Source organism: Heliangelus exortis, chromosome 4 (genome assembly GCF_036169615.1).
Source record: "Heliangelus exortis chromosome 4, bHelExo1.hap1, whole genome shotgun sequence".
NCBI classification, from domain to species: domain Eukaryota; kingdom Metazoa; phylum Chordata; class Aves; order Apodiformes; family Trochilidae; genus Heliangelus; species Heliangelus exortis.
Genome location: NC_092425.1, coordinates 17,946,889 through 17,957,802, shown reverse-complemented (window position 1 = coordinate 17,957,802; position 10,914 = coordinate 17,946,889). Strand labels below are relative to the sequence as shown.

General features: G+C 35.8%; 1 long non-coding RNA gene across 1 annotated transcript; it reads right to left on the bottom strand.

Annotated features, from left to right (window-relative positions):
- Positions 1-939: 939 nt before the first annotated feature.
- Positions 940-10,549, bottom strand: LOC139795921 (uncharacterized). Its single transcript, XR_011725754.1, has 2 exons — positions 10,154-10,549; positions 940-2,218 (listed from the first exon to the last, which is right to left on the bottom strand). It is a non-coding gene; the product is annotated as an uncharacterized lncRNA (long non-coding RNA).
- Between the last annotated feature and the right edge of the window lie 365 nt (positions 10,550-10,914).

Here is a 10,914-nt window from a genome sequence, read left to right as displayed (position 1 = left end):
ACATCTGAGACTTTTATCTGCACAGGAAGAACAAATACTAAATGTGTTTTGGAAAGGTTTCCTGTAAGACTTCCCCCCAGCCTTTGGAAGTCTTCCAGAGAACAAGAAAAAGAGCATATGTTTGATTTACAGACAGAAACACCCAGAGAAGAAGTAAGCAGAAAGCTGAGTTAAAGGGAGAAAGTGAATTTCATTTCTGCAGAAAGATTGTTTTGAAACTTCATCTTCAGTTAAAAATCTTGACATGATTCCAAGACTTAATTTATTTTGCCTGGGAAATCATACTTTTTAAGATGACTGTTCCAGTTTTCTAGGGAAACTCAGCCAAAAGGAAAAATAAATATTTTAAATGAAAGCTAGATACTAATTGCAAGAACATCAAATGACAAGAAATAATCTAGACTCATAATGATCATTATTTGTAATGAACATTCAATTGTTCATGTGACATGGGTTTACTTTTCAGTGGGTCTTTACAGTTTCAAATAGGAATCATTTAAAAGTAAAGAAAAAATACTACTAGTGAACTCCATTTTTTCAGTGTTCATGATCCTACATGAAAGCCCAAATCATAAGACATTTCAACCACATTTGACATGACAGTGTTAACTTGTGTTATTTAACATTTCGTTTCAAAGAAATCTTTTTGAAAAACTTCATAACCACAGTCATTAACATAACTATGTGGATAACATTATATTTTGTACAGTTCAGAAGGACTTGCAAGTGACTTATGTCTATCATAAAGCCATATGTGTATCAGTTTTATTACTGAAGGGGTGATCCATGCAGTAACAAGTCCTCCTTATAGTTTTCTTAAATTAATGAAGTCCTGATATGAGAGACTAGACCTCTTCCTCTTGATTGAAACATAAGTTTTGAAAACAACAAACCCTAAATAAACTCTAGTAAAACTAAAATCTGGATTGCACTCAAATCTTGAAGATGTGTTTAATTTTTAAAGGAACGGGACTGGATCTCTAATACTTCGGCTTTGGGCAGGATGGGGCTCTTCTGAGAGATAGTGATTTCCTTCCTCCAGTGTTGAACTGCTCTAAATTTTTACAGGATGATTCTTCAGATTGAACTTCCCTTTTAGCTAAGTCTATTTGTTTGCATCAAGACATGCTGACAGTTTTCAGCCATGGAGTCCAGATGGTTTAATGAAAGTGACGGATAATATAAAATTACTTAAATTTATTTCCTTCAGTACAAAAAAGAACGGTTTAATGTCAGGTCAAATTTGTAATTCAAACTGAGAGAGACAGTAAACAAGAAGAGTTATTCTCTTATCCTGGAGATCAGTGAACAGGAAGAGAACAGGTCAGGTAAAAAATTTATGTGATGCAAAAAGGGGAAACCTAAACTATCTCTGAAATTAGTTACCCAGTCTCATTGTTTATATGAAAGGCCATTTTTATGAACTGTGGACCAAATCTAAACCTGAATGTTTTCTGATTTGTATACAGAGACACTATTCTCAGGGATTCAGAAAATAAAAATAGGATCTTCACTGTAAAAAATAACCTAAGTATAAAGGAAATTAATGTCAAGCAATCATGCTTTAAGCAGTGAAGCATTTGCAACCCTTAAATTTTCATCTGCTTCTATTTTTCCACAAGTTCTTTGCTAATTCACTGCTGGCATCTGCTGGGCAAACCTTAAAGAGAGCATTACTACTGCAGTGTGGAGTTAATTTATTGCTACTGAATTGCTCTTTTTCAGCTTTTACTTTCATTAGGGGCTTTCTAGCCCTCCTGCTCTCACCCAGAAGAGGCTACACAGGACACGATGATCATCTGCTGACAGGTCTGACATCTGGTTCAGCATTTCTGGGTGGTGTAAGGCTCTAGATTTAGCCTCATAAAGCAGATTTTCATTGCAATGATGTACAAGAAGAATGCAAAAATCTGCCTAATCCCTTACCTATCAGAACCTTGCCACCTCCTTCCCTGCACCTATCCTTTGGCCTTCCTTGAAACAAGCATTTCAGCAGTGAGCAGCATTCCAGCTACACCAAAACACAACTGCACCTGCTCAGCAGTCTCCAAGAAGTGATTCACCTAAGGCATCACTCATTTCACTGATTTCAGACAAACTGTAAGGGCAGTTTATTAACTCACATAATGATCTGCTCCACGGAAATGGCCCAAGGTATCTCAGCAGCATTTTTTGCTTTGCAATGCAAGTTTCTCTCAGCACCCACAATCTTGAGAAACTGAAGAAGAAAAGAAAATAATATGTCAGGCTTTAAACTCTTGAGTATATGACATGAGAACAAGCACACTTTTGCCTGTTTTCAGAAAAGAACACACAGAAAATTCTGAGTGCACTTTCCCACAGCTGCAGACAGAAGCCACAGAAAAGAAGAGGAAATAAAGATATTTTCAGAACATAGGAATGTAAAACTCTTCAGAAAAATAGTTGCATGTTAGCTCATCTAGCCATTCCTATTTACATAAATGACTAACACTTCAGAATCTTGTTCTGCATTTGACCTTGAAGATGTACTGATGCAATCAACACCACAAGTGGTTAACTTTGGAGACACACAAAAATGCTGCAGTTCTTGAGAAAGGCCCACAGTTGGGCAGAGAATACTGAAATCTTTGCCACTTCTTTTGGAACAGCTGTTACAAAAGTGCATCATATTCCTTGCACAAAACTGTTCTGGCAATTTAATTTCAAACAGAATTGTGTTCCTTCATGGAACTTTTTTTCTTCTCTGCATTTGTAAGGATGTTTAAATGTACTGCCCTCAGCAATACTTACAAATTAGCTCATATCAAAACAACTGCTGTGGTTTATAAAGTTGCTTTCCTTGGTGTGTATTCATTGTAGGCTAGAGAAAATGCAGTGAGGTATTTATACATGCCAAATGCTGCACCAGCACTTCATCTTTAATCACATTTTCCTAGAGGAAGAACTCTACATATTGACTTCGTAAAAGGAATATTATACTTTCATTTTTACACTCTCTGCACATGACTGTTTTATTTTTATAAATATATACATGCAGATACATATCCCTGTATTTGGATCTGTGTATCTACACACACAGAATACATATTCAATAGAAATGATTTTCTGTTCTAGAGCATCATGCAGTATTTATGATTATATCTGAAACTAGCAACTTTTCTAGAAGTTGTAAAGCATTGCTTTTCAGTAACATTCATCTGTCAAATATGCTTAAACCTATATAAACTACATTTCAATGGGAAGGGTTTACCAAGTCTAAGCCCAATATGCAATTTCATTTTTCTTCTCAGTTCCTGAATTATATTAAAATTAGATTTGCTCTTTAAGTTAAATGCTCACATATTAACTGATGTGTAATCATCGACATATTTTGTGTCTCTAAAATACCACCCGCTGAGGCAATTTTTTTGCCTTATCTGTTATAATATTTTATATATTATTTTGTATACTATCCTGGATGGATGAATTTCAATCACTGATTCTATGCACTGGGCATTTCCCAAATATTTCATGACAGAATCTTTACGGCAAAGGAATTTATTCTTCTTTCTCCTCTTGATGTATAACCAAACAACTTCCCTTTGAAAGATACTCATCCAAAGACTAACTGAAACTTAAAAAAGCAGAAGAGAGCATACTTTACCATTGCCTTTACTGAGCAGAACTCTCCACTGAGTGCAACAATGAGTTCTGCCTAAAAAAATGTGCCTAAAACCAAAATGGGTTCTGCCTAAAAAAAAAAAAAGTGTTCAGAAGGCTTATCTATGAGACTATGCTCTTTGAAAAATCATCAAATACATAAACTGAGGAGTCTAATTATTCCTTGTATTGAACTGAAAAGAGAATGGTATGAGCATCAACTCTTTCTTACAGATAGTGAAGACTTTAAAAATTATTTTTGAAAACAAAATTACTGCTATGTGCAGCATTGCCTGATGTTTTAAGCAGATGAAATAATAGGAAAAATATCTGATGGTGTAATTGCTTTAATTGTGCATATTCAAGTAGCTGACAATTTTAAAAAGATCATTATGCCTAATATGTAACCCTTTAAAAAAAAAATAATGTTTCCACAAATTACAAAATTTGTACTACTGAGTGGAACAGAAGATAAGCTGTTAGCTCTTCCAGTATAGATATTTTTCTATGGCACATAAATGCTGCAAACTCTGTGGCTAAAAGAATATTAATTTGTATGAGCAACAAAGAGTCTGTATCCATATTGGTATGAATAATAATGTTGCTTTTGGCCACTAATTTTTTCTCATGTTGTGATCATACCATAAACTGCTGGAAAAAAAACACTTATACAGCTTAAGGAAAAAAAATGGTTCAGTAATCAATCTACATGCTGGCATGAAATTCAGACTTCATTCCCAAGGAGAGTTTCTTAGAACAGCTAACCATGAAAACATGTTGGTAGCATAAATTAAAATACTACAGGGTGTCATCAAAGACCTGTTGGGTCTGTTTAGAGAGATATAGAGACTAAAAACATATTAAACTTTGTTAGTGGCATTTTCAATTAGTAATAGCTTAAAAAACAATCACAGTTATTTTAGTAAACTAAAGTGCTTAATTTCTGTAAATTTCAAGCCTTGGTGCTGCATTTAGAACAAAATATTTTTATTCTCAAATCAAATGGAACTTCAGCATTAAAACATTAGCCATTTTGCAGAAACATCTGTATATAAAGTAATACATAAAAGAGCATGTGCAGCTTCATGGAAATGTTTAGATCCCATCCATGTCACTGAGACTGGAACCAGCACATGAGTCAACTGAATGGGAGTCGAGCCTTGTGCTACAGCCAGAAAGCCATGAGACAGCATATAGCACCGAGTCACCAGTGCACACAGGTTCTGTAGGCATGGACCTTTCCCATTTTGCCAAACCTTCTTGTGAAGACTAAGCATTTTGGACAGCACCTGTAGCAAGTGGAGGTTGAGAACTATGCAAGAATCCCACAAAGAAATGAGTTGGAATTTTCTGCCTCACTCCACTCCTCCTGCATGACATTGCTCTCTGCCTTCTGGAGAAAAGTGGGTTTGATAGCTGCCTCAGTTAACTCTTTGCCTCCAGCTTGCCTTTGCTTCTGGATATTCAGTGAAACATTCAATTAAAAGCCATTTTTGTCCTATCCTAGAAAACTAAAGTTCATCTCCAAATGTATTGGATTACAGCTTCTGGGCTGCACAATTCTAGACAAAAGGTAGAAGAAAGTGTTAATGTACCTGGATTTGGGCACTAACTAATGGCTAATTCTACTCCAGAGCATATGACAAACTGTCAAGATCTGCTAATGGAACTGCCAGTGTCAAACCAAACTGACCACAAATACTGTCACCCTTCTCTCCAGGGAAGGAGGGAGGTGGTGGTAGTCTTCAGTTCTTGAAGTCAACAAACAAAATTGTAAAAGAAATTAAAAGAGAAAGAAAAAGCTGTCATAAGACTGTACCTTCACAGGTGCAGATAAGCACAAATCTATGTATAGATACTCTATCATTAAAGGATAGTAATCCTTTTGAATTTTCAATATTTACAGGGATCTTAAGGGCTCTTGCTAATTATTAAGCAGGCAATTTTACACTAGCAAAGGTATCCCTAACAAAAATTAATACTTAACAGTCATTACTATTGTACTCTGTAGTATAAATACATCTTACACTTTTATAAACTGGCAACAGTTAATAAGCAGCAGGACAACCCTCTCTTGCAGTTCAGTTACCAAGATAATATTATAGCCTAAGGAAAGGTCTGCCCCACAGAATCAAAGTTGTTAGTTTCTAGTTACTTACTTTATCCTTTTTTCCCCTGGCATGTTGTTATTTTTTGTGTATTTAAAACACTCAGAACATATGGACAGGCCTCTAATCATCTGCAAAGCAGTTTGTGCTGCTGGATCCTCAATATTTGCCTGATACTCAGTCAGGTTTTATAGGTAACCAGTTCTGACAGTCATGTTTGGCACAGGAGCTGGAGTCTGAGTCCCAAAGCAGAAATGCAGATTGCACTAATACAGAAAAAAATGCAGTTTGATTTGCAATTCTTTCCATTAGATCTAGCATGTATTCACATATGATTAAAACTCTGAGACTGAATACAACTCTTATAATTGGATTTCCAAAGCCTGCTCTAATCTTTACACTCATTAGTAATTTGTGCATTCTGATCAAATTATTCACTCTCTAGTAACTCTTTAAAGTGTATCTTTGAAAGTGAGCTGCATAAGAAGTTTTATGATTAGACAGATTCAAACCAATTCAGTAGCTTTGTTTACAGGGCAGCTGCCAAGACCTGAGTCACTAAGTCAGCCTGTGACATGCCCGCTTGTATAACTTGTATTCTTTGGCAGCATTTGAGGGTTGCATACCTGTTGTCAGATACATTACTCTACTCACCTATCAAAAAAATGGAATTAAGTGATAAATTTTTATGAAATTAGCTTCAAATCTGTAGTCATTAAATCCAGTGGAGATCGGTGTATTTTTTACATCCTGCACTACGCTTTTACCTGGTGGCCAGAGAAAGGAGAAAAACTTCAAGCTGGTAAATCTCTTTGCCATACAAAAGAACAGTTTTAAAATCCACCAAGATGCTGCATCTTCTCTTACAGCAGGTAGATATACCAAAAAAGCAAGCTCAATCAATTCATCGTAAGTACTGTCAACTTTAGCCTGCTCCATACCAATAGCCACCTCTAATGGGGAGAGAAAAGCACATTCTGTTTGTCTCTCTCTCTCCACCCCTTTAATAAACTTAAAGACAGAAGAAAATTTAGCAAACCTCAAGCACATTTGTTTGCTTTTTAAGCTAAAGTTGAATGTAATACTGAGATAATTGGTCTCTAGCATTCCTGTTCCACTATTTTAATGTAGCTTTCATACCCCCAGGAGTTGTTTCCTAACAAAATGGTTCCAGAACAAAAAAAATAATGTTTTGAGAGATTATTTGCTTTGCTTCCTCTAATTTCTAGCAAATGGTCAGACTTTTTAAAGCATCAAATTTTAGGCTCATAGACAGAATTTCAGTTCTGTATAAATAGAGTTTCTAGTCATGAACAGTTATCTTTTTCCTCCTAAAACAGAAGTTTATTTAGTAGACAACAAACTCTTATCAGTTTGATGACTTCAGCATCCTATTTAGGTGGCATAATACAATCAGATTTCATATCAGAAATTAAAGCTTGTCAGAGCTTGCTTTGCTGTTCCTATTTATCTTTCTCTGGAAAAGAAAGGAAATGTTTTGTTTGCAACTCTTGTCTTACTTTGCCTTTGAGGATTCCAGTGGGCCAGGTTGAAATCCAGAATATTAATTACCTTGTATACCATTACATCAACACCATCTGGAGGAAACATATTTTTCTGGGTTCCGTTCTAAATGATATGATTTAGAGTCAGATAGGACATTTGATAGTTGGGAACTGGGGCCTCTCTATGTGCAATCAGTTCTTCCTTATCCAGCAAAACATTGTTTTTAACTTCATGTTCTCTTTGTGCCAAACTGAAGTGAAGAACATTATTTTTCATAATTGACCTTTCCACACCTACAACTTCATTTGAGGTAGAGTGTGTTATGGTCAGGGTTGAGAAGGTGATGTAAAGGTGAACTAAGGGGGTGAATCTGTAGAGCTTGAGGTCACCTTAGTGGACACAAAATCAGAGTGTTTCCCTCTCTAGAATCAGACTCGTATTTAGTTAGTTTCACTCGGATTCTGGTGAAACATATTCACCAGATGACTAAGTAGAGAAAAAACTGAAGACAAATTTGTCAGCTACTGGCTGGAGATCAGTCCAGAGCCTGAAAGATGAAGTGTAAAAATTCCTAAATTGAATTAACATGAACCAGTTCCAGTGAAGACAATTACACAGACAAGAATTCACCCAAGCTGCAGGAAAGACTTGTTAGAGTCATCTCCTTGGGGACAGAGAACTTCATGATTTTCTAGATCATCCAGATAATCCCATCTAGGCTCCTCTTCCTAAATAAATGCCTCTAATAAATTCCTCTGACTTCCATAAATGCTGTGTCTACCCTATTGTGTAGGGATAGTAATTTTATTTTTTAACTAGTTTTTATTTTTTAACTGATTATCCAAATATAAGTTCTATTTTCTCATGAACAGTAGTTGTCATAAATTTATCATACTACATTGCAAACGGATTAAGCTTACATGGACAACATATTTTGGAAGGGCAGAAACTGACTGGGGAAAGAGTTGAAAGACCATTTGTTTCTATTAATATTTAAAAACACCTACATAACAGAGCACATCAGACCTTTCTTATTCTCTTATAAACACTTAAAGTAGCCAGGCAGGTTTTTGAAGGTCACGTTGCATTGTTATGGGTGAAGCTCCAGAAAAAGGCTTAATTGCAATATTTCTATCATTTGTGGCAGTATGTTATAACAAGACTGTGACCCATACCACGGACCCTACAATTTTTATGAAGCTATACCTTAGATAGCTCAGTATGTGTGCTTGCTGGTTTGAGCTTTTTTTGCCAACTCTCACATAATCCCTTTTACTACACAGCCTCTGTGAGACAATCTGGAATGAATGTATGCCACAGTTTCCTGTGTAAAAGAAGGGTAGCGGAAGCATGGTTATAGAAAAGCTACAGTTTTGGAGGTATACACAGATATATACACAGATAGGGCTGGAACTTAAGACAACAGGCTAAAAGGGAAAAGAAAGTAGAATCAAGAACCTGTTTATATCCATACTGTTCCTTTTCCTTCACTGCCAGACATTCACCCCACTTGATCAGGTTACAGGCTTACTCAACAAGCTTACTACACAAGCCAGCTGCTGGTAAGGAGGTACAAGGAAACCCAGAGCTTCTCCACAGTCTTTTGTACTTCACAGCATGTGAGTGAGTCAGCTTTCACCAGGCTGAGCCAGTTCATTCCAGTAGGGAGCACTGGTATCAGAACTGCTATGGGACCGTGAAGGCACGAGGATGACTACAAGCCCACATCCTGACCATGCAGGAAGATGTTTATAAGTACATGACCAGGCTCGTATGTTCTGCTTTTCTGTGTTACACTTGGCCTGAGGAGGAAAGCCTACTGCAGTAACTTTAATAATATTTGATCTCAAAACTGCAGAGGGCACGTGCCAATGTAGAGATGCTGAAACTATTTGTACATTTACCATTGTCTCTTTTGACTTCATGTTTTTTCTCTGCCTTTCAGATGTCTGCTGTTAGTTTGTTATTAAAAAAAACTTCATTCATTTCTCTGCACTTGTATGATTTGAATCACAATGTTTCATGTATCCTTGGTTTCCAAATATTTTTATGGTTTCTGGTATGCTATGAAACCATTTTTTAATAATTATGTCCTCTCTCTCACGAGAAACCTCGCACCATCCAATACTACGTTGGAATATGGAAAAGGTCTATGAATCAAATACCAAGAGAAGATGGGATAAAAACAGTGCAAGTAAAATGACTTGTGAAATTCCTACTTTCTGGGACATTCCCACATAGAATTTATTGTCCATAGAAATAGTACAGTACTGAATTGGTGGCCCTAATTTAAGTTTAAAAGCTTGCTGCAGAAAAGTCACCAGTAAAACCTGATTTGCTGCTACACGGTTTGCAGACTTAATAGTGTGTGGAGGGGAAAAACAAGGTAAACAGACAAATACCATGTAGTTGATAATCAGTTTGTCTTATCCCAACAAGAACTTCTTAATAAAAGACACAAGAAGAACATAAAAAATGGTCTGTTCATAGCAGCAGATAATCCTGAACATCATTCATCCTTGTGTTTTTGCTGGACCAGGCTCAAGTGCCTCTTTCATGCAGGAGGGTTTTGGAGCCTCTTATACTGTCTGAGTTTACCAACCCACTGACCTTAATCCTAAAGAACTTTCTCAATTATTCTCTTCATATTGAAGAGAAACTTTCAAAATTAACAGTGCAAGCAGCTTCTGGCATGACTGGCAAAGGAATTTAAAAATCAAACTAGAACACTAAGAGTGACCAATGAAGACGATAGCAAATAAAACCAACATTCCAAATAACACAGAATGATACAACAAAAACATCACACAATGTTTTTGGTTTTCATCTCTTACCCAGATTTTGTTTTGACGTAATACCTAAACATTTACATAACTAATACCACAGCAAAAAATAAAAATTTTTCTCAAAGAACTTACCAAGAATCTCTCTCTCATAAATGTGATTTTGGCTGAATATAGGTTATATAGGTGAGCTTCTAGGAAAGCAGCCTAGAGAAAAAAAGGAGACTTTTCATTATGAAACTTGCAGTGATTATTTTACAGTCCTGGGGCAACTTTCCCAAAGAGGCAGTGCATTGGGCTAGTTTTTAGAAGCCTCTTCATGGCTTTCACAAGACCTTGAGTATCTCAACCTTAAACTTACATTTTTCTAGCTAGAAAGAGTCCTATCTGGACTTAAGACTATGTTGTAAACTATTTTACTTCCTTTTGCCATCAAGAGCTAAATTAAATTTTCCCTGTATAACTTGATAGGACAAAATGCTGGTATACTGTCCCTAAAATGCTTGGAAAATGTGCATGAATTCTGTCAGCTCTTTTCCTCCCAAAAAATATTTATAAATTACAAAAAAAAAAAAAAAAAAAAAAAAAAAAAAAAAAAAAAAAAGTTATTTAATGTTACAAATGTAAGTTTTAAAACTTTTCCATCCAAGAAAGATAGTTTTACCTTTTTTTAAATTTAAATGCTTCAACTTAAAATTATTTTGTTTCCCTTGAGATGAAAATTGTCAACTGTCACCTTCTGTTTATGTTACTTCACAATTTTTCTCTGCACTCTCCATAACCCAGCTGAGAATCCAGACAAATATTTAAGCAAAATTAAATAAATTATAGAAGGCCTAGCCTTGCAGTTCCATTCTGCACTGCTGTCTTATGCTTTACTACAGTTCCCATTCTCA